The following is a 27,353-nucleotide window of genomic DNA, read 5'->3' as shown; positions in this document are numbered from 1 at the left end:
TTTCTCTCTCTCTTCCCCCTTCCCCTTTCCAAGTTACCAAGAAAACCAATATAATTTAAACATGTGTGGTTTTTCTAAACATATTTCCATATTCCTCATGATGCACAAAAAAACGAGTTCAAAAGTGAAAAAAAAAAACAAGCAAACAAACAACAAAAAGGTGAAAATACTATTTTGCCATCCAAATTGTCTCCATAGTCCTCTCTCTGGGTACCACTGAGTTATGTCAGGTTGCCCTCCTACCCCATTCGGGTCTCCTTGACTGTAGGGGGTGTTATCCTAGGCTCCCCCCACTGGTGTCTGTGTGACCGGGGGTGTGATATCCAAGGCCTCTGTGGGTGACTCTCCTACATGCCTCACTCGGCCCCTCTGGCCCCAGATTTTGTAGAACACAACAAATGCTCCCTCTGACAAGTGGGGTGCAGGAGCCTGCCTGCCAAATCAGGAGCCAGACCTCTGACCTGCGTCTTCGGAACGGCAACGGCCAAGCCTTCTATTCAAGTTCCAGCCCAGGCTGGGGTTTCCAGCCTGACCTTTGCTCCCCTGCAGGGTCGCCGTGGCTCAATCCCCAGCCTGGAAACTCTCTACCCCACGAGTTTCCCTGCCTCCCCCTGGGATTCATTCTCTAAAGCCCTCCTGGCCGGCATTCTCTAACACCCGAGCCTTTGGCATTGCCATGCCCCTGTGCCCCTGGCCACAGCAATGCTCTTCCTACTGGCTCCAGCCTCGAGCCTCTGGGGAGGCCTTGGCACGCTTGTTCGCATCATGCCCTCCCTATTTGCCAGGAACTGATGAGGTAAAAGAAGTCAAAAAGGCCGGCCGTCATGCGGAAAGAACTCACGGGCTCAGGCACCACAGATTCAAGGGGCAAAACGTTTTATTATGATGCCATAAATCAGGCACAGTGCCCTAGTGGGACTCACATTTAGTAAGGAGGAAGTTGGGACCTTTTGTGAGAAAGGACTCAACGCTGGGGTACACTGAAGATCGGGGGTGCTGGGCAATGGTTTCTGGTAGCTTCTCTGAAAGAAGTCAGGCTCAAACCACCTCAAATCAAGCAAAGACACTGATTTGGCCATTTGCTTAAGTTAAGGGTAAACCACACTGGGAACCTACTCTTTAAGGGGGTGGGGACACCCAGCAGAGTGATGTGAGGGTTTATTCAGAGAAGGGAAAGGAAGCAAAAAATAGGAGAATTTGGCAGCAAGTTGGATGAGCTCAGTAGATTTTGCACTTCTTTTACAATCCCAGGTCGGGCATGCATGAGCAAGGTCCCTGTGAAAAGGATAAAAACCCTTTTGTTCCGGAGCAGGGGCAGCACCTTATACATGGAAAAAGCAAAGGGTCCTTTTATTCCAATGAAGTCTCTGAGAGAAAGTGGTAGAATTATTGGGGCTGCGGCAGCAGCAAACACTCCATGATTCCCCTCAAAGACCTGTGACCCAAATATCTTTGGGGCCAGGAATGAATGTCTTATTTCCCATAACTGTTTCCAGATGAAAAAAAAAAAAGGCACTTCAATACTAATGTCCTGGGTGGGGTCCTTAGAGCATGAAAACATTCTCTCCAACCTGACAGCCACAATCAACCAGCTGGCCAAGGAAACTACGCATTCTCTCAGGGAGATCTAAGAGTCCCTGGACTCTCTTGCTAACATGATCTTAGATAACCAAATGGCTCTAGATTATCTCCTTGCCTCTAGCAGAGGTGTCTGCACCCTGGTCAACACTTCTTGTTGCATGTACATTAACAACTCAAGGGAGGTGGAGCTTCACACTGAGAGAATCTTAGAGAAAACTGGCTGGCTGCAAGACATTCATGAGAAACTCCTTACACCTCCTCAATCTTCCTCTGGGTGGGGTTCCTGGCTAGTCTCTACTGGCCCTATACTAACTTCAACTCCTAATTATTATCTTGTTGCTCATATTCAGCCCTGGCATTTTCAGATTACTCATGGGATTTGTTTCTTCGAGGCTTCAAGAGGCAAATTTTCAATTTCTCCCATGGTCTAGGGATCATGGGACAACTGATGGGCTAGCTCAACTTCTGTTGGATGCTGTAGCTGCTATCTTTAGAGCTTGTTTCTCTCCTTCAAGCACGACCTCCCCTCCCTCCCCCCGTTACTTTAGGGACTTCTCTACAACCCCTCTCAGCTTAAAGAATCTTTAGAAGATGGAGACCTTCGTCTCTTTCCCAAATGAATTTGGGGTTAACTGTTTGAGGGGGGAGGACATGAAGCAAGTGATCTTTGACCTGAGTAAACTCTGTAAAATTATGGGAAAAAAAAAAAACTCTGTAAAATTATGTAAAGTCACAGAAACCATGTCCCCTTTGATCTATAGACTCCAAATTGTCTCACATCCTCTCAGAGCTGTGCCATTCAAGAGCAAATCAAACTCCAATTGACCTTTCAGGAAGTCACAATTCAAGGAAAGATTTCACATTCAATTGAGAATGATCTGCTGAGTGAAATGAGCAGGACCAGAAGATCATTATATATCTCAACAACAATACAATATGATGATCAATTCTGATGGATCTGGCCATCTTCAGTAATGAGATGAACCAAATAAATTCCAATAGAGCAGTAATGAATGGAAACAGTTACACTTAGCGAAAGAACTCTGGGATGTGGTGATTTTTTTCTTTTAAATATAAGTAAAATAGTTCTCTCAGGGAGAGGTGCAGGTTTCTCGGGGGAGGTTTTCTTGGAGGCAGCCTTAGTTGCAGTTGAAAGTAATAATCACCCAAATGCAGCCAGCTGGTAAAAATACAAACTTTTATTTTCTCCTTCGAAAATAGGCTGGTTAGTTGAGGCCTCTCTCCCTGCTTGCTTCCAAGAGCTCCCTCCTAATGTCTCCAAATCCAAAGGTTTTGTCCTTCAGCCTCTGCCACTGCTTTCTTCAGCCTACAGAGCCAGCACCAAGTTGAATCTGTCTTGCCTCTGAGAGAGCCTTCTCAATCTTCACTGAGCTCTCGACTCATAGCTTCTTCCTCTGAAAACTCTTCTTCTGCCACCAGCCAACCAAGTGGAAAATATTCTCAAACGAATCACTCTTCACTGGCTTATATATGACTCTTCTGAGGGAATGGGATTATGGGTTTTCTCCCATAGTGCTCTCTGGCCCTAAGAACTTCAAGGGAGGTGTGAATTCAGATATCTCATACTAAACCCTGAAATTTCCCAAACGTCTGAACTCCAATGAGTAAGGGTGCAAACACAAGCATTGTATCAATTAGTTCTACTTAGTACCTTGTTTCAGGTTCTGGCCCAAAACATCTTCTTGTAAGATCAGATCAATAATCTATCAACTCTAATGAGTTAGCAATTTGTAAAGATTCCAACACTGGGACATGATTATGAATCATTACATTGAATGCCCAATCCCTCTATTTTTGTCTGCCTGCATTTTTGATTTCCTTCACAGAATAAAAGTACACTATTTCAAACTCCGATTCTTTTTGTGCAGCAAAATAACTATTAGGACATATATGCTTTAACATACTTAACATGTATTGTTCAACCTTTCATCAAGAGGGAAGGGATGGGGGGAAGAAAGGGGAAAATTGGAACAAAAGGTTTGGCAATTGTCAATGCTGTAAAATTACCTATGCATATAACTAATAAATAAAAAGTTATAAAAAATTTTAAAAGTAAGAATGATCAAACTTCCTCTAGGCTTACTCATAAAATATGTCTTCTGGAAACTGATACTTTGCAGATCCTTCTCCACAGAGAAAGATACGCCTGCTAAGAGAATGCCTCTTGGTATTTTTTAAACAATAAAGCCTCCTCTTTTGCCACAGCATCTGGTGTTAGCGAATTCAGATGGCAGGCTCAGAGCAAGGCTTCTCTACCTATTCACTCACTATGCCTCTTGGCTTTTCAGAAAAACTTTCCATTCCTCTTAATGTGAATTGCAATAAATTCTCCTGCATATTCTCATTATACCTAAAATAAACCTATTAACTTTTCCAAGGGTCTACCAACACTTTTAATTTCACAAATGGCATGATACCATTATTTGCTAAGTCTATGTATCTCCTTGTCAAACTTAGTCACTTAATTTGGTTCATCTCTTTATATACATACCTACATGGGAGGATGATATTTTGTTAGTATTGGAGCATTTATAAACAGAGGGAACAGGTATGAGTTGAAAATAAAGGAATGTTATATGAAAAAATATAAAATGAAGGGATGAAAGAGGAACGTACCTGAAGAATAGGAAAAGGAGAGTTGGAATAGCATAAATTGTATACCCTAAAAGAGTCAAGAAAACACATTTACAATGGAGGGGAAGAGAGGAAAGGCAGAAGGAGGCAATGAACCTTATTCTCCTGAGAATTGGCTCAAAGGGGAAATAAATTTATGCTTATTCATTGACCTAACAATAACACCTTTAGGCACTAATCCCAAAAGAGATTTTTAATTTTTTTTTAAAGTTTTTTTTATTATAGCTTTTTATTTAAAAGATATATGCATAGGCAATTTTTCAGAATAGTTGCAAATACTTTTGTTCCAACTTTTTCCATTCTTCCCCCCATCCCTTCTCCCAGATGGCAGGTTGACCAATACATGTTAAATATGGTAAAGTATAAGTTAAATACAATATATGTATACGTGTCCAAACAGTTATTTTGCTGTACAAAAAGAGTCAGACTTTGAAATAGTGTACAATTAGCCTGTGAAGGAAGTCAAAAATGCAAGTGGACAAAAATAGAGGGATTGGGAATTCTATGTAGTGGTTCATAGTCATCTCCCAGAGTTCTTTCCCTGGGCACAGCTGGTTCAGTTCATTACTGCTCTATTGGAACTGATTTGGTTCATCTCATTATTGAAGAGGGCCACGTCCATCAGAATTGATCATCATATAGTACTGTAGTTGAAGTATATAATGATCTCCTGGTCCTGCTCATTTCACTCAGCATCAATTCATCTAAGCCTCTCCTTTCTGAAACCATCCTGTTGGTCACTTCTTACAGAACAATAATATTCCATAATATTCATATATCACAATTTATTCAGTCATTCTCCAACTGATAGGCATCCATTCAGTTTCCAGTTTCTGGCCACTACAAAGAGGGCTGCCACAAACATTCTTGCACATACAGGTCCCTTTCCCTTCTTTAAAATCTCTTTGGGATATAACCCCAATAGTAACACTGCTGAATCAAAGGGTATGCACAGTTTGATAATTTTTTGAGCATCATTCCAAATTGCTCTCCAGAATGCCTGGATGTAGTCACAATTCCACCAACAATGTATCAGGATCCCAGTTTTCCCACACCCCCTCCAACATTCTGCATTATCTTTCCCTGTCATTCTAGCCAATCTGACAGGTTTGCAGTGGTATCTCAGAGTTGTCTTAATTTGCATTTCTCTGATTAATAATGATTTGGACCATCTTTTCATATGGCTAGAAATAGTTTCAATTTTTTCATCTGAGAATTGTCTGTTCATATCCTTTGACCATTTATCAATTGGAGAATGAATTGATTTATTATAAATTAAAGTCAATTTTTTATGTATTTGGGAAATGAGGCTTTTATCAGAACCTTTGAGTGTAAAAATGGTTTCCCAGTTTATTGCTTCCCTTCTAATTTCAAATTGATATAATCAAAATTTTATATTTTGTGATCAATAATGATCTCTAGTTCTTCTTTGATCATCAATTCCTTCCTCTTCCACAGGTCTGAGAGGTAAACTATTCTATGCTCTTCCAATTTATTTATAATCTCATTCTTTATGCCTTTATGAACGCATTTTGACCTTATCTTGGTGTACGCTGTTAAGTGCGGGTCAATGTCTAGTTTCTGTCATACTAATTTCCAATTTTCCCAGAAATTTTTTGTCAAACAATGAGTTCTTTTTTTATATAGGATAAGAAGATTTATTTTTTTCAGTTATTCTATTTTTTTATCTTGAAAAATAATTTCTTTACATTATCCCTTGCACTCACTTCTGTTTTGACTTTTTCCCTCCCTCCCTTCATCCCCTCACCCAGATGGCAAGCAGTCCTATACATGTTAAATATGTCACAGTATATCCTAGATACAATATGTTTGCAGAACCGAACAGTTCTCTTGTTGCACAGGAAGAATTGGATTCAGAAGGTAAAAATAACCCAGAAACAAAATTGCAGACAGTTTTACATTCATTTCCCAGTGTTCTTTCTTTCGGTATAGCTGCAAACAGTGAGTTCTTATCCCAAAAGCTGGGGTCTTTGCGTTTGTCAATACTAGATTATTAAAGTTATTGACTGTTTTGTCCTTTGAACCTAACCTATTCCACCGATCAACTAGTCTATTTCTTAGCCAATACCAAATGGTCTTGGTAACTGCTGCTTTATAATATAATTTTAGATCTGGTACAACTAGGCCACCTCCATTTCATTTTTTTTTTCATCAATTCCCTTGAAATTTTTGACCTTTTTTTTCCATATGAACTTTGTTGTTATTTTTTCTAGGTCATTAAAATAGTTTTTTGGGGAGTCTGATCGGTATAGCACTAAATAGATAGATTAGGTAGTATTGTCATCTTTATTGTATTTGCTCACCCAATCCAAGAGCATTTAATATTTTCCCAGTTGGTTAGATGTGACTTTATTTGTGTGGAAAGTGTTTTGTAGTTTTGCTCATAAAGTTCTGATTTTCCCTTGGCAGATAGATTCCTAAATATTTAATACTATCAGTAGTTACTTCAAATGGAATTTCTCTTTGTAATTCTAACTATTGGATTTTGTTAGTGATATATAAGAATGCTGATGACTTATGTGCATTTATTTTGTATCCTGCAACTTTGCTAAAGTTGTGGATTATTTCTAATTGCTTTTTAGTACAATCTTTGGGTTACTTTAAGTATACTATCATCTGCAAAGAGTGATAATTTAGTTTCCTCATTACCTACTATTCCTTTAATTTCTTTCTCATCTCTTATTGCCAAAGCTAGCATTTCTAATACAATATTGAATAGTAATGATGATAGTGGGCAACCTTGTTTCAATCCTGATCTTATTGGGAATGGTTCCAGTTTGTGCCCATTACATATGATGCTTATTGATGATTTTAAATAGATGCTACTGATTATTTTAAGGAAAAGACCAACTATTCCTATACTCTCAAATGTTTTTAATAGGAATGGATGTTGGATTTTATCAAATGCTTTTTTTGCATCTATTGAGATGATCATATGTTTTTTGTTAATTTGGTTATTAATGTAGTCAATTATACTAATAGTTTTCCTAATATTAAATGAGCCCTATATTCCTAGTATAAATCCTACTTGATCATAGAGTATTATCCTGGAGATGATTTTCTGTAATCTTTTTGCTTATATCCTATTTAACATTTTAGTATCAATATTCATTAGGGAGATTGGTCTATAATTTTCTTTCTCTGTTTTCAACCTACCTGGTTTAGGTATCAGTACCATGTCTGTGTCATAAAAGGAATTTGTTAGGACTCCTTCATTCCCCATTTTTTCAAATATTTTATATAGCATTGGGGCTAATTTTTCTTTAAATGTTTGGTAGAATTCACATGTAAACCCATCTGATTTTTTCTTAGGGAGTTGATTAATAGCTTCTTCTATTTCTTTTTTCTGAAATTGGACTATTTAAACAATTTACTTCCTTCTCTGTTAATCTGGGAAGCCTATATTTTTGGCGCTAGTCATCCATTTTACTTAGGTTATCCAATTTATTGGCATAATGTTGGGCAAAGTAACTCCTTATTATTGCTCTAATTTCCTCTTCATTGGTGGAAAGTTCCCCCTTTTCATTTTTAATGCTAACAATTTTATTTTCCTCTTTCCTTTTTCTAATCAGATTTACCAAAGGTTTATCTATTTTGTTGGTTCCAAAAGAGATTTTTTAAAGGAAAAGAACATATACATAAAAAATACTTATAATATCTCTCTTCTCTAGGCAAAGAATTGGACATTTATGCACTGCCCATCAATTGGGCAATGGCTGAATAAATTATGGTTTGTCATTATGATGGAATATTATTATTCTATGGGAAATGAATAGTAGAATGTTCTCAGAAAAATCTGGAATGTTCTCCATGAACTCAAGCAAGGTGAATGTACTTACTATGTAAAAAGTAAGGCCATGTTATGGTATGGTCAGCTGTGAATGACTTTATTACTGTCAGCAGTACAATGATCCATAATTGCTCTGAAGTACATTTGATGAAAAGTACTCTCCTTACAGAAAGAACTGTTTGTGTCTTAATACAGATTGAAGCATATACTTTCTCTTTTCTTTATTTTTGAGGAATTTATTTGGGGCGGTAGGATGTGTTTTTTTCACCACGTGATTTTTATGGAAATTTTTTTTTATAACTTCACATGAGCCTTCTTAAAAGGGGTTGAGGATGAGGTGGAACAGAGAGAATCTGGAAGTCAATAGTTTAAAAACAAATGTAAAATTTCTTTACGTGTACCTGGAAAATTAAAATATTAAATATTGAAAATGAAACCTTTCACTTAATTTTTTAACAATAAAGTAATAATTTTTTCTTCTATCTAGCTCCCTTCCCTTTCTCATATAGTGAAAAAAGAAACTGTTTTGAAAAATATTAATATATCCTCATGTCATACAGATTCCCCTATTGGCCACATTCAAAAATATGTCTCATTCTGCATTCTGAGTCAATTCATAGCTTCTATTCTCGAGGTGTAAAATGTACATCCTTAAATGTTCTCTGTAATCACACTTGGCCATGACAGTGGGCATATTTCTTAAATCTCATTGTTGTTTGTCTTTACAAGGTTCTTATTATTTTTGTAATGCCAGAGAACCTGAGGCAAGACAGAGATTGTTTGTTTGTTTGTTTTAATCTGTGAATGTGCAGAGTTTAGACTAGCTGGCCAAATGGGTCTCATGTTCATGTAAAACATTCAGGCCAGAGAAACTGAAACTGGGAACTTATATAGAGTTTTAGCTAAGGTTTGCAAACAGAATACATAACTTGAGTATACCATCTTAAAGGGGAAACAAAGACAGATAAGGAGTGGGTGGATAAGCCACGATTCCAGGAAAGGATCATAAGTTAATCCTGACAGGATCAGGGTCAAGATAAGAAGGTCCAAGGCAGGAGACAGCAAGGCAAAGGACAATACTCAAAAGGAGGGGAAATTATCCCAGCAAGAATTTAGATAAAGCACCTGGAGTTTATTACTCGATAGTATGTCAAAGTTTTTCCTGAATCAATTCTCCCAGTCCTAATGGCAAGGAAAACAGTTGACCATAATAATTTTATTTAGGGCATAACATTTTATAAATAGTTCTCTATTTCTGCTCTCTTCATGTAGCACCAGTCTTCTTAGGTTGCTCAGAAACTTCATTGTTGTTATTCTTTGTGGCACAATAGTTTGTTTGAATAATATTTTATTTTTAAATAATTGAAAAGACAAATAAAACATTTTTTAAAAACATGGAGTTTCAAATTTTCTCCCTCCCCTTTCTCCTTCTGGTAAACGAGGTACTACATGAGCGATTGTGTAAAACATTACAATATTAACCATGTTGTTGAAGAAGAAACACACCAAAAGTATGTCACTACCCTGCAACAAAAAAATAAAGATGAAAATAATATGCTGAAAGATCTATTCAGAACACATCAATTCTTTCTTTGGATGTGGATAGCATTTTTCCTCATGATACATTGGTTACTGTCTTAGACCATTCTGTTGCTGAAAAGAACTAAATCATTCATAGCTAATCATCCTACAGTGGTATTTTCAGTGTGTGTTATATTCTCTTGGCTCTGTTTACTACAATGGGCAACAGTTCACATCAGTCTCTCCTGGTTTTTCTGAAATCTGCCTGCTTCTCATTTCTAATAGCAAAGTTGTATTCTATTACCTTGTATATCCCAACTTGTTCAGCTATTAATCAATTGATTGGCATCCCATCATTGTCCAACTCTTTTCCACCACAAAGAGAATTATTATAATTACTTTTGTACAAGTAGGTCCTCCCCCTCACTTCTTGTCTTTTTGGACCCTTTGGGACACATATTTATTAATGGTATTGATAGATCGATTGCATGCACAATATGATTGCCCTGTGGAGATCGTTCCAAAATGTTCTCCAGAATAGTTGGAATAATTTACAATTCCACCAATAATGCATTAGAGTCACAATTTACCCATATCCCCACCTAACATTTATTATTTTCCTTTTCTGTCATATTGTCCAGTCTAATTAGTATGAGGTAATACCTCAGAATTATTGGGATTAGCATTTCACAAATCAATAATAATTTAGAGCATTTTTTCATATGACTATAGATAATTTTGAATTCTCCATCTGAAAGCAGCTTGTTCTTATCCTTTGACCATTAATCCACTGGAAAATAATGCTATTCTTGTAAATATGAGTCAATTCACTATATATTAAAGAAATGAGGGTGTTAGCAGGGATATTTTCTGTGAAATTGTTTTCCAGTTTTCTACTTTCCTTCTAATCATGTTTGGATTGGTTTTGTTTGTGTAAAAATATTTTCATTGACTTTCATCAAAATGACCCATTTCGCATTCTCTTTATACCTTATTTAGTGAAATTCCCCCTTCTCCACAGATCTTACAGCTAAACTACAGCAGGATGTAATGGGCTGAGGCTTGAGTTGATGCACTGAGGTCCCAAGCATGGGAAGCTAAATAGTAATTGGACCATACTCTATTAATATATATGCTTGGAGAAAGAATGCCCCCCGCCCATTCTTTGTTCAAGTCCTGATGTGTTGTATAGGAAATGATGATTTTGGTGGGTGGAGGCAAGGGAGGGAAGAGGGAAGCAGAAAGAGAGACTGCTGGCTTGCGTCTTGTCACAGCTGCTCGCATTGCTATCGCGACCACCCTTCACCTCCGATCCCCCTCTGCTAGATGGCTTCCTGTCACAGTTGCCCATGTTGCTATCCCAATCCTTCTTCAGCTCTACTGAGAATAAAAATTGAAGATTTTTCCCTTAACCTGAATTCCTGACTCTGACTGATTTTAAATATGCGGTCATCACATTTGGCGCCCAAGCATGGGAACCAAGGACCCTACTTTCACTGAAGAAGTCTCCAGTGACCAGGAACTTAGGTGAGTATTGTAATAGACAAACAGAGAACTTATTTTCTTAAAGACCAAACTAGTAACCTTTTTTGGCTGAAATGGGACAGATGCTAGCTAAAGATTCTCTATCCCCCATCCCACCCCCACCCCCACCCAGGAGTGGCTCTATAGAAAGTCTGCTTAAGCTGATAGAAGGACAAGAGCTTCTTATAACTTGGGAACAGACAGCTAGACTTCTGGGTACATTAAAACGTACCTCCCCTTGGTTCTTAGAGGAAGAGCAAATCTCTCCAGATAATTGGACATTAATTGGGCAACAGCTCTCTGCATATTACAATGAAAAAGGCCCTCATTCAATTTCCATCGAGGCATTCTATGTATAAAATATAATACAGTTGGCCTTAAAAAATCCTATGAGTTATAGAAAAAAGAAAAAAAGCTCTAGGAATAGCCAATTGAGGAAGCCTGAGATAAAGGAGGAATATAATGAACAGATTAATGACCATATCCCCACAGGGCATGGAGACTTAAGTGAGGCTCAAGGGTGTGGTGAATCTGAGGCAGCTTCAGCCCCACCTAAGGAGCAGGTAATTGACTCTCCTCCATCAACTCCACCCTCTGGGGTGGAAGAAGGAGGGGTAGTGGGGGGGGGGAAGGAGTGACAGCACCAGCACCTCCCCCCCAGCATCCAGCACCTCCCCCGCCAGCATCCAGCTGCTCCTATGACTAGATTGCAAAAGGGACTAATTAAGGCCAAAGCAGAAGAGAGAGATGTATCAGAATTTCAACACCACATTTTCCCTGTAATTCAACAGGTTAATTCTTCAGGTCAAGAAAGTAGAAAATACGCTCCTTTTGATATGGAAATCCTCAAAGACCTGAAAAAGGCTTGCACTCTTTATGGGGCTACATCAGCTTATGTTAAAATGTTATTACAGAATTTGGCTTTTGAAATCTTGACCCCTAATGACTGGAAATCTATATAGCAAGGATATGCCTAGAACCTGGACAAAACTACTTGTGGCTTTCTGAATATAGTGAACTTTGTAGGATACAAGCCCAACAAAATAGTCAAAGTGGAGTTCATGCTGCAATCACCTGTGACCTACTAACAGGTGTAGGTTCCTATGCAGGCGTCACAGTACAGATTATGTACAGCAGCATATGAGCAAATTGCTGCTAATGCTATCAAAGCGTGGGCTTCTCTCCACAATAAAGATGACAAAGGTGGGGCCTTCACAAAAATAACACAAGGGCCAAATGAACCCTTTGCTGACTTTGTGGGACTTTTGCAGACAGCTATCACAAGAACAAATGGGGAAAATGCAGTAACAGACATTTTGATAAGGCAACTTGCTAAGGAAAATGCTAATGAGGTTTGCAGAAGAATTATACTAGGACTGCACAAGGATTCTCCTTTAGAGGAGCTCATAAGATGCTGTGCAACAGTGCGCACAAATGCCTTTTATAACCAGGTTGTGATGCAGACTTCCCAAGATCCCAACATGGGAAGACAGGATCCCTTCTGGCAAAGGACTTCCAGAGAGACTCGTAGATGCTTTCAGTGTGGAAAAGTTGGACATTTGAGAGCTCAGTGTAGATATGGAGATAGAATGAGAAGACAGGGTGAGAGAATAAAACCCAAAATCCCGTGTCCAAAATGTAACCAAGGCTTTCACTGGGCCTCTGAATGTAGATTGACCCAGAGAAATGAGAGGCAGGGCCCAGCTCCAAAGTATCAATCAAAAGATAGGTGGGGCATGATAGCAACTGAGATTACACCCAGAGAGTCTTTAGAAATTCAGGACTCTGATGTCATCAACCAATAGAAAAGCAATCAGGATTACAGTTGGGGAAGTTACAGGCCTTTTAACACAACAGGGCAGTGTCCAGTGCAAACAGTTCCACTATCTTTAGATAATCACCAGGTGATGTGGAGAGATCCAGAAAGTGGTAAATAGAAGGGAATTAAATAGGTTAACTGCTTGGGGAAGAGGGTTTGCTTGTATTTTTACAGGACAAGAAGGAATCAGATGGGTGGCAACGAGCCATATTCGCTTTGTCCATCACAGAGAGAAGGAGCAGACCCTTGAAACGAAGGAGAAGACCCAGGAAATATGGGGTGGTTCTGTTACTGATTGAGCTCACCATAGAAAGAGCATGGCAGTTATGGCGTTTGACTCATGGACATAGAAAATTGTTGGACTTCAAAACCCTCAGGAATCATTGGATTCTCTGAGACATGATAAGATTGTTGTAGGACTTGAAAACCCTCAGGAATCATTGGATTCTCTGAGACATGATAAGATTGTTGTAAGACTTGAAAACCCTCAGGAATCATTGGATTTTCTGAGAAATGATAAGACTGTTACAGGACTTCACAATCTGCTGGAATCATTGCTTTCTCTATCACATAAAAAGACTTTTGCCGGACTTCAAAAACTTGGGGGGGATCATTGGATTCCCTGACATGTGAAGCAAGGGACAATAGATTGGTTTTGGACTATCTCTTGGCTGCTGAAGATGGCATATGTGTAACTGTTGTTTACCTACCCTCCTTCTAGGACTTCTGGCAATCTTTTGCAGCACCATGTTGATTTATATTGTTTGTTATACCATTACTTGCATGTACAATTCATGTTTGTTACACCACATTGAGCCTGCATGGACTGTGGGGAGGGTCATCACTAATAGCCTCTGTGTTATTGCTATATGCTTGTGTAATACCTCCCATGCTGATTGGTTTGTGCATAATAAGATTCTTCAGTCCAGAAAAACGCTAGCAACCCCCACTTCCCTTTGGTGCTTTTTACCTCCCTTCCTGAGAAGTCAGGGAGGGTGTGATCACCTCCCCTTGGGGGCTCTGACCTCCCTGAGTAGTCAGGGATGGCATGACCACTTGTGTTCTAAAACAAAAGAAAGCAAGAGATGTAATGGGCTGAGGCTTGAGTTGATGCACTGAGCTCCCAAGCATGTGAGGCTAAATAGTAATTGGACCATACTCTATTAATATATATGCTTGGAGAAAGAATGGCCCCCGCCCACTCTTTGTACAAGTCCTGATGTGTTGTATAGGAAATGACGATTTTGGTGGGTGGAGGCAGGGGAGGGAAAAGGGAAGCAGAAAGAGAGGTTGGCGTCTTGTCATAGCTGCTCGCATTGCTATTGTGACTGCCCTTCACTTCCGATCCCCCTCTGCTAGCTGGCTTCCTGTCACAGCTGCCCATATTGCTATCCCAATCTTTCTTCACCTCTACTGAGAATAAAGATTGAAGATTTTTCCCTTAACCTGAATTCCTGACTCTGGCTGATTTTAAATACGTGGTCATCACAGCAGGCTCTCCTAATTATCTCATGGTATCAACTTTTTTTGTCTAAATCATGTCCTTATTTTGACTTTCTCTATGAATACAGTGTAGATACTAGGGCTATTCCTGGATTCTATCACACTGTTTTTGATTTCCTGAAGTTTTTGTCATTTATCAAAGAATGGATTACTATGTTCATTTACTCCTCTGTCTTGTGCACCTGATCTATTCCATTTATCTACTACTCTATTTCTTGACCAGTACCAGGCAGTTTGTATGATTACCAATTTATAATATAGTTTCAGATCTGCTATGATAAGTGCACCTGCCTTCTCAGGTTTTTTTTCCATTAATTTTTAAAATAAATACTCATGAACTTTTATTTTTCTACACAAATTTTATTATGCTTTTTTTCTGGCTCTATAAAATAGCTTTTGGTAGATTAATTGGACATGGCAAGTAATTATGTAAGTATAAATACTTACGTATAAATTACTTAAGTCAGAATTGTTATTTTTATTATATTGTCTCACTCGATCCATGAGCCCTTGATATTGTTCTAATTACTTAAATCTGACTTTATGTTTAAAAAGTATATTGTGTTCATATAGTTCTTGGGTTTGTCTTGGCCAAGTTTTTTTTTTTTAATCTGCAGTTATTGTAATGTAATTCCCCCCTCCCTGAGGCAAATAGGGTTAAGTAACTTTCCCAGGGTCACACAGTCAAGAAATGTTAAGTGAGTGAGGCCAGATTTGAACTCAGGTCCCCCTGACTTCAGGATTGGTGCTCTATCCACTGCACTACTTAGCTGCCTCATTTTTTTTCTTTCAATTGCTGTTGTGCTTTGCTGTTTATACACACACACACACACACACACACACACACACACACACACACAGATACATAGATATAGATATAGATCTATACATATGAAAATATTAATGACTTATATGGGTTTATTTTATATCCTGCAAGTATACTAAAGTTGTTCATTATTTCAACTGGCTTTTAGTTTATTCTCTAGGATGTGCTAGTCATACCATTTACAGAGTGAAAGGTTTCTTTCCTCATTGCCCCTTCTAATTCCGTCAATTACTTTTTCTTCTCTCATTCTTAGAGCTAACATTTCTAGTCCAATATTGAATAATAGATGTCATGATAGGCAGTCTTGCTTAATTGCTGATGGGGATAATCATCTTATAGATAAGGTTTGATTACTATTTTTGATATTTTAAACTAAGCCACATTTATTCCTTTCTTCTCTAGTGCAGGCCTGAGGAGCATTAGGTTGGGAAAGGGGTCTTTAGGTCAAAGACTGTTAGAGCTGGGAGCATTCTTATGTAAAAATAAGGAGATTCCCTGATTATCCCACCCCATTCCAAATAAGTAAATACCTTTCTTTCTTTCTTTCTTTTTTTAATAATTTTTTATTGATAGAACGCATGCCAGGGTAATTTTTTACAGCATTATCCCTTGCATTCATTTCTGTTCCGATTTTTCCCCTCCCTCCCTCCACCCCTTCCCCCAAATGGCAAGAGTCCTTTACATGTTGAATGGGTTGCAGTATATCCTAGATACAATATATGTGTGCAGAACCGAACAGTTTTCTTGTTGCACAGGGAGAATTGAATTCAGAAGGTATAAATAACCCGGGAGGAAAAACATAAATGCAAGCAGTTTATATTCATTTCCAGTGTTCTTTCTCTGGGTGTAGCTGCTTCTGTCCATCTTTGATCAATTAAGGCTCTCTTTATCAAAGAGGTCCACTTCCATCAGAATACATCCTCAAACAGTATCATTGTTGAGGTATATAATGATCTCCTGGTTCTGCTCATTTCACTCAGCATCAGTTCATGTAAGTCTCGCCAGTCCTCTCTGTATTCATCCTGCTAGTCATTCCTTACAGAACAATAATGTAAATACCTTTCTTAGGCAAGAATAATTATTAAGTAAATCAGTCAGAATCAAAATATAAATAGGTCTTTGTCTATCTTGGGGAATCAATCAACAGCACGGGCTTAAAGCTTGTGGTCATGCCTTTAAAAATTGTAAAGCTAGTGGACAGCTAAATAAAAAGATATTCTTTGTCTTTGCAAATAGAAAGGAAGAAACAAAGCCCAAGTAAGCTGAGCCAAGAAGTGTTAGAACTGGATTAACCAGGAACAGGAGAAAGAGTTGTTAGGAATGAGTGCTGGCAGAGAAGGAGAATATAAAAATGGACAGTGAGCATCTCAGAGGACCCAGGCTGGTGGCAGCAGTGTACCTGCTTATGTGAGCCTTAAGGTTTCAAGAAGAGGTCTTATGTTTCCTCAATCTCCCCTGCTTTTTAGTTACACAAAGTAGTCTAATAATTTCAATTTTTCCTCAACCACAAAGAGACCAGGGCTAACCTAGAGAGAGACAGAAAGGACAGTTCATATAGAGACCCCAACCTAAATGCTAGGCAATTTCTTAACCCAAAATATTTCTTCTAAAGTAAATTCCTTAATGCTGCAGAAGAAGGAACATGTATACTGAGGCAGGGCATTATATTATCACTTTCATAATGAATTCATGGTTGTAATGTGATGTTACACTCAGAGATCATAGAATGTCATAGCTGAAAGGGACCTTTCAATTCATATGTCAACTGCACCAGGAGGACGTGTGTGTGTGTGTGTGTGTGTGTGTATGTGTGTGCAGAATGGCCACACTAGAAGGGTCCCCAGTATACAGACAGAAAGAGCTGGGAGGGTCCTCAGAACAATGAATATCATTGCTTGAAGAGTATTTGCTTAAATTAACATACTTTATGCCAGAGATCTTCCCAGTTAAGGAACTGGAACTGAGATATTCTTTTGTTATTGTTGTCAGACACGGTTAATTTTTCAGAGTTAACTAAAACCAAAATCTTCTTCCCACCAACAGATCTCTAGCAGAATCTTATGTATGTAGGGAGCAAATGTGGATCTTTAGCAATACCTGAATTAAAAAAGCAAAAGGGAATTCTTGTGTTGGCAGATAGCAAAAATGAACTTATATAAAACTCAGGCAGACCTTCCTTCCTGCCACTGCGACTTTTGCTAGTTGGTTTGGCTCAATCCCTGCAAATTATTGTTCAACTGAGTCATATAATGAATGTAAATGTGAAAACAGAAACAGGTTGTGAATCCCACTGAATCATAATGGGCTCCAGGATGTTTTTCCTGGCTTGTTGAAAGGGCAGGGGTCCAATGGAGAACTTATACCTTTCCCAGTGGAAATCAAGATTAAGTCAGCCTGCCCACCTTTGGAGAAATATAACCCTTAGGGAGGCAAATTTTAATGTTCTGCATGGAAGCAGCAGTTGGTTCCAGTGACTGATTTCTATGGTCACTGGTTGTTGCCAAGGCCACCTGGAATCCTGAGTTGAGGGAATTTCAGGCTGGTTATCAGGCGTCCATGATGATCCCTCAGTGGGAGGAGAGGAGAGGCTCCTTCAGAGCTTTGTCCTGGACTGTCAGGTGAGAGCAGATCTAAACCACCAGGAGCTACAAGGTATCAGGACATACCCCCATGTGTACATACAGGCACTGTGCATATTGTACATATTGACAGAGAACAAAGATTGAAATAGCCCAGGCAACAAAATTCAAGATGGCCATAGTAATTCATAATTTAGAAATAATTTATTCTTACCGGCCTAGGTGGCTTACATGGCCAGGATGGACCTCCAATAGGATTGTGGCATGGTTCCATGCCCAACTGAAGTAGGGACAGCCTTATAAGCATTCTTATTCACCCTTGCTGGCACATTTTGACATTAAACAGTGACTAGACTTTACAGGACAAAAGATACAATGACAGATGTTTAACATAGTTTATAGGTCAGGGTTATCGAACAGATACCCCTCAATGTTGAGCAGGCACTTTGAAGTGCAAAACACCTCCTTTAATCTAGCTGAGCAGACATTTCTCTGCGAGCCCTAGGCCCTTTAACCTAAGACTGATGGAGGGGAAAGGAAGCCAGTCCTTTGTCCATTTCAAGATATATCTAGAGATGCAGAGATAGAGAAAGGCAGAGTCAGAGCCAGAGCCAGAGAAACATATAGGCTGACAACAGAATAGTATGCATAAGAAGACCAATAAAGCAAGCAGCTCTTGCTATGAGACATACGTAGGGAAGGGAACAAACATAATATCAAACACTCTGATGGCCTCGCTGATCTTATTGTAGCCCAGAGGGGAAAAACTGATGCCCAACAATTTGTTGCCCATGGTCACACAAGTACTAAGCCTCAGAAGCATCATTTGAATCCAGGGCCTCTGCCTCCCTGGCAGCTAACGTTCTTTCCAGAATACAGTTTGGCCTTTCAGAGTAGCTTTTTCCATGAAGCCATGGGTTCCCCAGGGGACGTCAGAATCTGCCTTTTAATTGTCCACAAAGTAAGAGTAAAAACTGTTAAAGTTGCATGTAAGCAATAAGGCTAATGCTATGAAAATATAAGACAGGCTTTATTTTTACTTATTGAAAAGTACAAAGTACAAAAGATTTGTACTTGATCACAGTCCCTGGCATATACACAGCAAGCACCTAATAAATATTTGTTGGTTTGGCTGGGTCCATGAAAGTTAAGAAAACTCTTCTTTCCTCTTCTGTGGGCTTCTCTTTTTCCCCAGGATCCATCATTTTCCTTTGGATCAAAAGAATCCACCTGTCTCTCTCTTTTGGAGCCACCTTCCTCTTTCTTGCTCTCCTGAGATCTCTACATTGGCATGATGGTGCTGGGGAGTTGCTCACTGTGAAGTGAGCCCCAGAAGTGAATATAGACACTTTCTCTTGTGAACTTTGCCTTTCTTCTATTGAATCTAATTTTACAACTCAAATGTTCTATGACACTTTAGGCCAGTTGTTCTCAAAGTATGGTCTAGAGAATCCTGTGGATCTCTGAAACCCTTTTAGAGGGTCTATAAATTCAAAAATAGTTTTTATTTCCAATATGGTAAATGTCTATAAATATAACCCAGATAAACAAAAACGCTTTGGAGAGATCCTCAATAATTTTTAATAGGATAAAGATACTGAAAACAAAAGTTTGAGAACCATTGCTCTAGACTTTTCATCAAGAATTGTTGGAAGTCCATTATGTAAATATAAGCTCACCATTTCTTCTGTGAGATTATGCTGTTTGCATGGTTATTTTGTTTATAAGTTTAAATATTCTTTGCATTCAGGGATATCGTATTACAAACTCTCAACAATCTTAGGGAAAAGATGGACTGTCCTGTGTATTCCTAACTGTGGCTATTTGTTGTTTGATTCCTCTCTTTTTATGCTGCTGGCAATCTTTTTTGGATCTGTTAACTTCAGATTTTCAATATAATGTTGCTGGGAGATTTCATTTGGGTGGATCTTTTCTGGGGATGACCTATACATTTTGTCCATTTCTTCATTGCTTTCTGGTTCTAAGAGATATCAATATTTTTGTTTGACCTCTTGAAATGTTATATCTATACTCTATCATAGAATAACTTTCAGGTTGTCTAATAATTCTTAAATTTTCACTTCTTAATCTTTTGTCAAAGTATAATTTCATTCTTTTAAAAAGAATACATTTTCATTTTTTCATGTATCATTTATCACTTTTGTTATACTATGTATCCCATCCCTTCTCTCTCCCAGAGAACTACCTCATATGACCAATAGTATCTGTTAAAGAGTAAACAATTCAGCACAGTTGATTGTAAAATTGAAAAACATCTGAGGGGTATTCTAGATGTATATTTGTAGCAGGAGTAGAGTTGGGACTCCAATGTGGCTTCCTGAACTCCAAATCCCAGTATTCTTGCCATTGGACCATAGCCCCCATCCTGAGCAAAGGATCGCCTTTAAATCTCTTATGTGTGTTCTTCACCTACTGCCTCCAACTAGCTTACCAGTTGTTAGCTAGTAGAGGGTATGTGTCCAGAGAAGCTATGGCACTACGTCATTGTTGAATTTCTATGCTGAGGTAACATAAAATAAACCTGCCATTATTAACTTTCCAGTGAATACTCAGTAGCTTATTTCATCCCAACACTGATGCTGAATTAAGAGATTGCTGAAGCTAAAGGCTCCTCTACCAGCCTGGGCCAAAGGAGATACCCAGAATCTTCTGCAGACTGACACTGTCCAAAGGAAGCCTCCACCTGACTATAGAATACAGAGAAAAACATATTCCTGTATGTTACATTCACATAGAGGAAAAATCAAAACAGCAAGTATATTCGTGAAAGTTGGGAAAATTGCAAATATTCTAGGCTGAAAAACTTTGAGGAAGAACAGAGTTAAGAAAACAAAATCTGATGTAGGCAGTCCCTTGTTTATTTGATTTTGAGTCAAATCACATTAGAGTATCAACCATTTGTTGATCATGTACTCAATGTTCACTATGTTGTTAGGCTATTCAGAGTAATAAGGGAGATAAAAATTGTTGGAATCTTTACAAACTGCTAACTCATTAGAGTCGATAGCTTATTGATCTGATCTTACAGGAAGATGTTTTGGGCCAGAACCTGAAACAAGGTACTAAGTAGAACTAATTGATACAATGCTTGTGTTTACACCTTTACTCATTGGAAATCACAAGTATGGGAGATTCACAAAGTTAACTGTGTAACTTTGTGAATTCACACCTCCCTTGAAGCTCTTAGGGCCAGAGAGCACTCTGGGAGAAAACCCATAATCCCATTCTCTCAGAAGAGTCATATATAAGCCCAGTGAAGAGAGATTCATTCCATTTTCCACATGGCTGGCTGGTGGCAGAAGAGAGTTCAGTTGAGAAGGGAGCATCAGTTCAGTTGAGGAGAAGCACTCTCTCAGAGGCACAACCAGATTCATCTTCATCTCACACCACTGTGGTTTATTGATCAGAGAGATAAATATATATACCTCAAATGCTCATAGACTTGATACAAAGTATACTCTTTGAAGTTCCTATAGTTTTCTCTAAGAAACAAGATCTACTGAGATGTAAATGATTAAGCCCCAGATCTTGGTTAATTAGACAGAGATGCAAATAGTTGAGGTACACATCAGGGTAAAGTTTATCATACTATTGTTTCAAGTATCTTTCTCCCAAATGCCTTTAGTCTCTACTGTGGACTCTTTTTCCTGTCCTAAATTTAAAGGTTTGCCCTTAATCCAAAGAGGAGTGTTTGCATTTTGCTTCAGTCACTAGATTATTAATTTATTATTAAGCAGTCTCTGCTATTTCAATAAGGGAGGTTTGGTGAGTCAAGTTACAGTAAGACTCAAAACCTGGAATGGAGTCTTACCTCCTGGCCCTCTACACAGGGTCACACAGCTAGTAAGTATCTAAGATGAAAGGGAGATGAGTCTTCTTTATGACAAATCCATTGGGACATGTAGGTGCCCAGAAAACAATTGAAACTTGTTAAAAATTGAGAGGTTGATCAATGGAAAACATAAATCTGTCAGTAAACAAGCAAATAAATAAAATTAAAATAGTGTTTAATGAATCCAAAAACAGAAGTTGGGTAAAGGCAAGGAAGGACACACTTTCTAATAAAAAACAAACAAACAAACAAAAAACCCAAAAATAAACAAAAACAAATGGATAAGAGAAGAGAAAATGAATTTGGTAAAAATTTGATAGGACATGAACACTTCACACCACCTAGCAAATTAAACTACAAATGAGTGTTCTCACCTGCTGCCTCCATCTAGCTAATCAGATGTATTTATATGAAGAAGAACTGTGCAAGATAACTGTATAAATATGTATACATATATTGGATTTGACATATATTTTAACATATTTAACATGTATTGGATTACCTGTGTGAGGGATGTAGAAGACCCTTACCCAAAATGACTACTCAGAGATCCCTCAGTAGAAGGCAGAAAAGTTGTTTATTGAAAAACCTCCGGAGGATGAGCCGTCCCATCGCAAGATAAGCTCGCGGTAGGAGGGCTAAAGAAGTAGTAAAGGTACATAGCTTTTATACAAGAAATTATATCACAAGTAAGAGAGCATTGAGAAGGGGAGGGGGAGGCATCTAATTGGTTGTTGCTATTTGGGGAGATTGGAATGGAAGGTTTCTGTTTCCCTGAAATCTCCTGATTTCTAGGAAACAGAAAGTCAGGCCTTCAGGCTTAATTAAGCAGACAGTGGTCCAGCTAATAGACTAAATATTGATAAATGTCAAATACCAATAAATGTCATCAGTTCAGGTTAAGTAAATATGTTTCTAGCTGGCCAAGGCTCAAATAGATATGAGCCTGCACATATTATACAGGTCATAGGGGAGACACAGAAATAATAAAATACAGAAAAAGAATGCATACATCCCTGTAAGTTCTTCACCTTATCTATTCCCCACACCTGCCATCTAGGGTAGGGGGGGGGGAATTTGGAACAGAAGGTCTTGCAAGAGTCAATGTTGATAAATTACCCATGCATATGTTTTGTAAATAAAAATATATAATACAAAAAAAAAATAATAATTAAATAATGAATAGGGGCTGTGTCCAGAGAAGCTGTGTCACTATATTGTTGTTGCAATTCTGTGCTGTGCATGCTCAAAATAAACCTGCTGTTGTTAACTGTCCAATGACAACACGGTGGTTTATTTCATCCCAACACTGACCCTGACAAAAAGAAATCACTTGAACTCAGACTTCCTTCAAGAGACAGGCCCAAGAGAGATACCCAGAGACTTCTTGACAGAATGACACTATCCAAAGGAAACATCCTCCTGACAGTAGGGACACAGGGATATAACCTTTGTTATATGTTACAATCACAAAGAAGGAAAATCATAACAACAAGCATGCACATGAAAGAGTTGGAAGAATTGGGAACACCATTCCTAGGCTCAAAAACTTTGAAGAAGAGCAGAGGTGACAAAACAAAATATGAAGTAGGTAATTCTTTATTTATTTGATTTTGAGTTAAATCGCTTTAAATTTTAAACCATTTGTTGATCACTTACTCATTGGTACACCATAATTTTAGGCTGTTTAGAGGTGTTGGGCAGATATGAATGAGGAAGGATGGAGCTAAATTAGGGGGAACCATGCTCTGGGAAAATTTCCAGAGATAGAAAAACTGTCTCTGTTCTTCTACATATTTCACTATATTCTGTTTGGATCATACATTCGTTTTCACCAAATTAGGCAATCACTGGGGGTATCAACATTGAATTTGTGGGGTTCAGAATGTGGAAGTGGGTGTTGCCAGAGGGGGTATGTATTACAGTATTTAATATGTTTATTTGCATATAGTGAGTTCTTAACAATTTTTTTTCATTCATTTATCCATGGCTAACAGTACTGAGTCCTTCTTGAAGAGATGTGTTTGGGACTGTTAAATAATTAAAAGCCTCCACCATTTTTTCTGGAAATATATCTAAAGGCAATGTCAAAAATATCAAGAAAATGCAAGTTGGATGAAAGGTTAGGAAGCAATGTTCATTGTGACTATTTTGCAGATTATAGGAATAGTGCCTGGTACTTATTCTCCAGGACATGCTCTGAATGATTCAGGAGGTCTGTTTATGGTTTTAGATAAGGGTCCTTATTGTCTTTCTTTCTTTTTTTATAGCTTTTTATATACAAAACATATGTATGGGTAATTTTTCAACATTGATCCTTGCAAAAACTTCTGTTCCAACTGTTCCCCTCATTCCTCCACCAACACCCCCCAGATAGCAGGTAGTCCCATACATGTTAAATATGTTAAATTACATGTGAAATACTATATATACACATGCACACACCTATTTATACAGTTATTTTGTTGCACAAGAAAGATCAGATTTAGAAAGAAGGTAAAAATAACCTGAGAAGAAAAAACAAAAATGTAAACAATAACAGAAAGAGTGGAAAGGTTATGTTATGGTCCATACTCATTTCCCAGTGTTCTTTCTCTGGGTGTAGCTGGTTCTGTTCATTACAGATCAATTGGAATTGATTTGGATCCTCTCACTGTTGAAGAGAGCCATATCCATCAGAATTGATCATCATATAGTATTGTTGCTGAAGTGTATAATGATCTCCTGGTTCTGCTCATTTCACTTCAGTTCATATATGTCCCTCCAAGCCTCTCTGTATTCATCCTGCTGGTCATTTCTTTTATAATAATTATTATTATAGCTTTTTATTTACAAGATATATGCATAGGTAATTCAGCATTGACAATTGCAAAACCATTTGTGTGGTGTTCTCTTCATTTGTATAATATATGGTAGTTCTCTGTGGACAGGTTTCTCGGGGAGGTTTTCTGGAGACAGCCTTAATTTCAGTTCAGAGTAATAATCACCCCAAATGCAGCCAGCTGATAAAATCCAAATGTTTATTTTCTCCTTCCAAGTCTTTCTTTCCTTGGGCCCGGAAAGCTTTCTTAGAGGCCTCCCTCCCTCCTTGGTTCCAAGAGCTTTTGCAGCTTCGACTGCAGTCTCTAGCTTGTCAATCTCTTTAACTGAACTCACTTGAGCTTTCTTTGGTTCCGAGAGCTCTCATTGCTAATCTTTTGCCTCTAGCAGCTTCTGCTTCTAGCTCAACTCCAACTCTTGGCAATCTTCCCAACTAACTGACTGACTCTCACTCAGCTCCTTTTTATGCTCTCTCAAAGGTTGACTCCTCCTCCAAGAGTAGGATTATGGGAGGTGTGAATTCACAAAGTTACAAAGATAACTTTGTGTATATCTCATACTTGCGAACACTTGTGAATCTTCCAAACTTGTGAACTAATGTGTGTGAGCTAATGTGTGAACTCTCAAAGGTGCAAACCCAAGCACACAAGCATTGCTTCCATCAATTCCATTGAGTTATCACCTTGTTTCAAGTTCTGGCTCATGACACATTTGTTCCAATTATTCCCCTCCTTCCATCACCCCCTCCCCAAGATGGCAGGTTGATCAATACATGTTAAATATGTTAAAGTATATATTGAATGCAATATATGTATATATGTCCATACAGTTATTTCGCTTTATAAAAAGAATCAGACTTTGAAATAGTTTACAATTAACCTGTAAAGGAAATCAGAAATGCAGGCAGACAAAAATGTTGGGAATGGGGATTCTATGTAGTGGTTCATAGTCATCTCCCAGAGTTCTTTCGCTGGCTGTAGCTGGTTCAATTCATTACTGCTCTATTGGAACTGATTTGGTTCATCTAATTGTTGAAGCAATAAACTGGGAAAACATTTTTACATCTAAAGGTTCTGAAGGCCTAGGTTCTAAAGGCCTTTATCAGAACCTTTAGATGTAAAAATGTTTTCCCAGTTTATTGCTTCCCTTCTAATCCTGTCCTCATTCGTTTTATTTGTACAAAAGCTTTTTAACTTAATGTAATCAAAATTTTATATTTTGTGATCAGTAATGACCTCTAGTTCTTCTTTGGTCAAAAATTCCTTCCTCCTCCACAGGTCTGAGAGGTAAACTATACTATGCTCTCCTAATTTATTTATAATCTCATTCTTTATGCCTAGAGAATGAAAACATTTTGACCTTATCTTGGTGTACGTTGTTAAATATGAGTCAATGCCTAGTTTCTGCCATACTAATTTCCAATTTTCCCAGCAGTTTTTATCAAATAATGAATTTTTATCCCAAAAGCTGGGGTCTTTGGGTTTGTCAAACACTAGATTGCTATAGTTGTTGACTATTTTGTCCTGTGAGCCTAACCTATTCCACTGATCAACTAATCTATTTCTTAGCCAATAACAATTGACCACTGCTTTATAATATAGTTTTAGATCAGTTATAGCTAGGCTACCTTCATTTGTTTTTGTTTTTGTTTTTTCTCATTAGTTCCCTTGAAAGTCTTGACCTTTTCTTCTTCCAGATGAATTTTGTTGTTGTTTTTTTTTTTCCTAGGTCATTAAAATAGTTTCTTGGGAGTCTGATTGGTATAGCACTAAATAAAGAGATTAGTTTAGGGAGTATTGTCATCTTTATTATATTCACTCAACCTATCCAGGAGCATTTAATATTTGTCCAGTTGTTTAGATCTGACTTTATTTGTGTGGAAAGTGTTTTGTAGTTTTGCTCATATATTTCCTGACTTTCCCTTGGCAAACAGATTCCCAAATATTTTATACTCTCCACAATTATTTTAAAAAGAATTTATTTTTGTATCTCTTGCTGTTGGATTTTGTTAGTGACATATAAAAATGCTGATGATTTATGTGGATTTATTTTGTGTCCTGCAACTTTGCTAAAGTTGTGGATTATTTCTAATCATTTTTTAGTAGAATCTCTGGGGTCTATGTATACCATCATATCATCTGCAAAGAATCATAGTCTGGTTTCCTCATTACCTACTCTAATTCTTTTAATTTCTTTTTCATCTCTTATTGCCAAAGCTAGCATTTCTAATACAATATTGAATAGTAATGGTGATAGTGGGCAACCTTGTTTCACTCCTGATCTTATTGGAAATGGTTCCAGTTTATCACCATTACATATGATGCTTACTGATGGTGTTAAATAAATGCTACTGACTATTTTAAGGACAAATCTATGTATTCTTATACTCTCTAGTGTTTTTTTAAAATAGGAATGGGTGTTGGATTTTATCCAATGCTTTTTCTGCATCTATTGAGATGATCATATGTATTTTGTTAATTTGTTATTGATATAGTGAATTATGCTAATAGTTTTCCTAATATTGAACCAGCCCTTCATTCCTGGTATAAATCCTACTTAGTCATAGAGTATTATCCTGGGGATGATTTTCTGTAATCTTTTTGCTAATACTTTATTTAAGATTTTTGCATTGATGTTCATTAGGGAGATTGGTCTATAATTTTACTTGTCTGTTTTCAATCTACCTGGTTTAGGTATCACTACCATGTCTGTGTCATAAAAGGAATTTGGTAGGACTCCTTCATTTCCCATTTTTTCAAATAGTTTATATAGCATTGGGGCTAATTATTCTTTAAATGTTTGGTAGAATTCACATGTAAATCCATCTGGTCTTGGGGATTTTTTTTAAGGGAGTTGATTAA

The 27,353-nt window shown here is 37.9% G+C and overlaps 2 long non-coding RNA genes across 4 annotated transcripts in view; one reads left to right on the top strand and one right to left on the bottom strand.

Annotated features, from left to right (window-relative positions):
• Window positions 1-27,353, top strand: part of LOC127542989 (uncharacterized) — a 244,872-nt gene that overhangs the window by 154,722 nt on the left and 62,797 nt on the right. The window lies entirely within an intron of this gene.
• LOC127543004 (uncharacterized) overlaps window positions 1-27,353 on the bottom strand; it is a 104,889-nt gene that overhangs the window by 30,700 nt on the left and 46,836 nt on the right. The window lies entirely within an intron of this gene.

This window comes from Antechinus flavipes, chromosome X (genome assembly GCF_016432865.1).
Source record: "Antechinus flavipes isolate AdamAnt ecotype Samford, QLD, Australia chromosome X, AdamAnt_v2, whole genome shotgun sequence".
Taxonomy (NCBI): domain Eukaryota; kingdom Metazoa; phylum Chordata; class Mammalia; order Dasyuromorphia; family Dasyuridae; genus Antechinus; species Antechinus flavipes.
The sequence above is the reverse complement of the archived record's forward strand: the minus strand, read 5'-3'. Positions and strand labels throughout refer to the sequence as shown.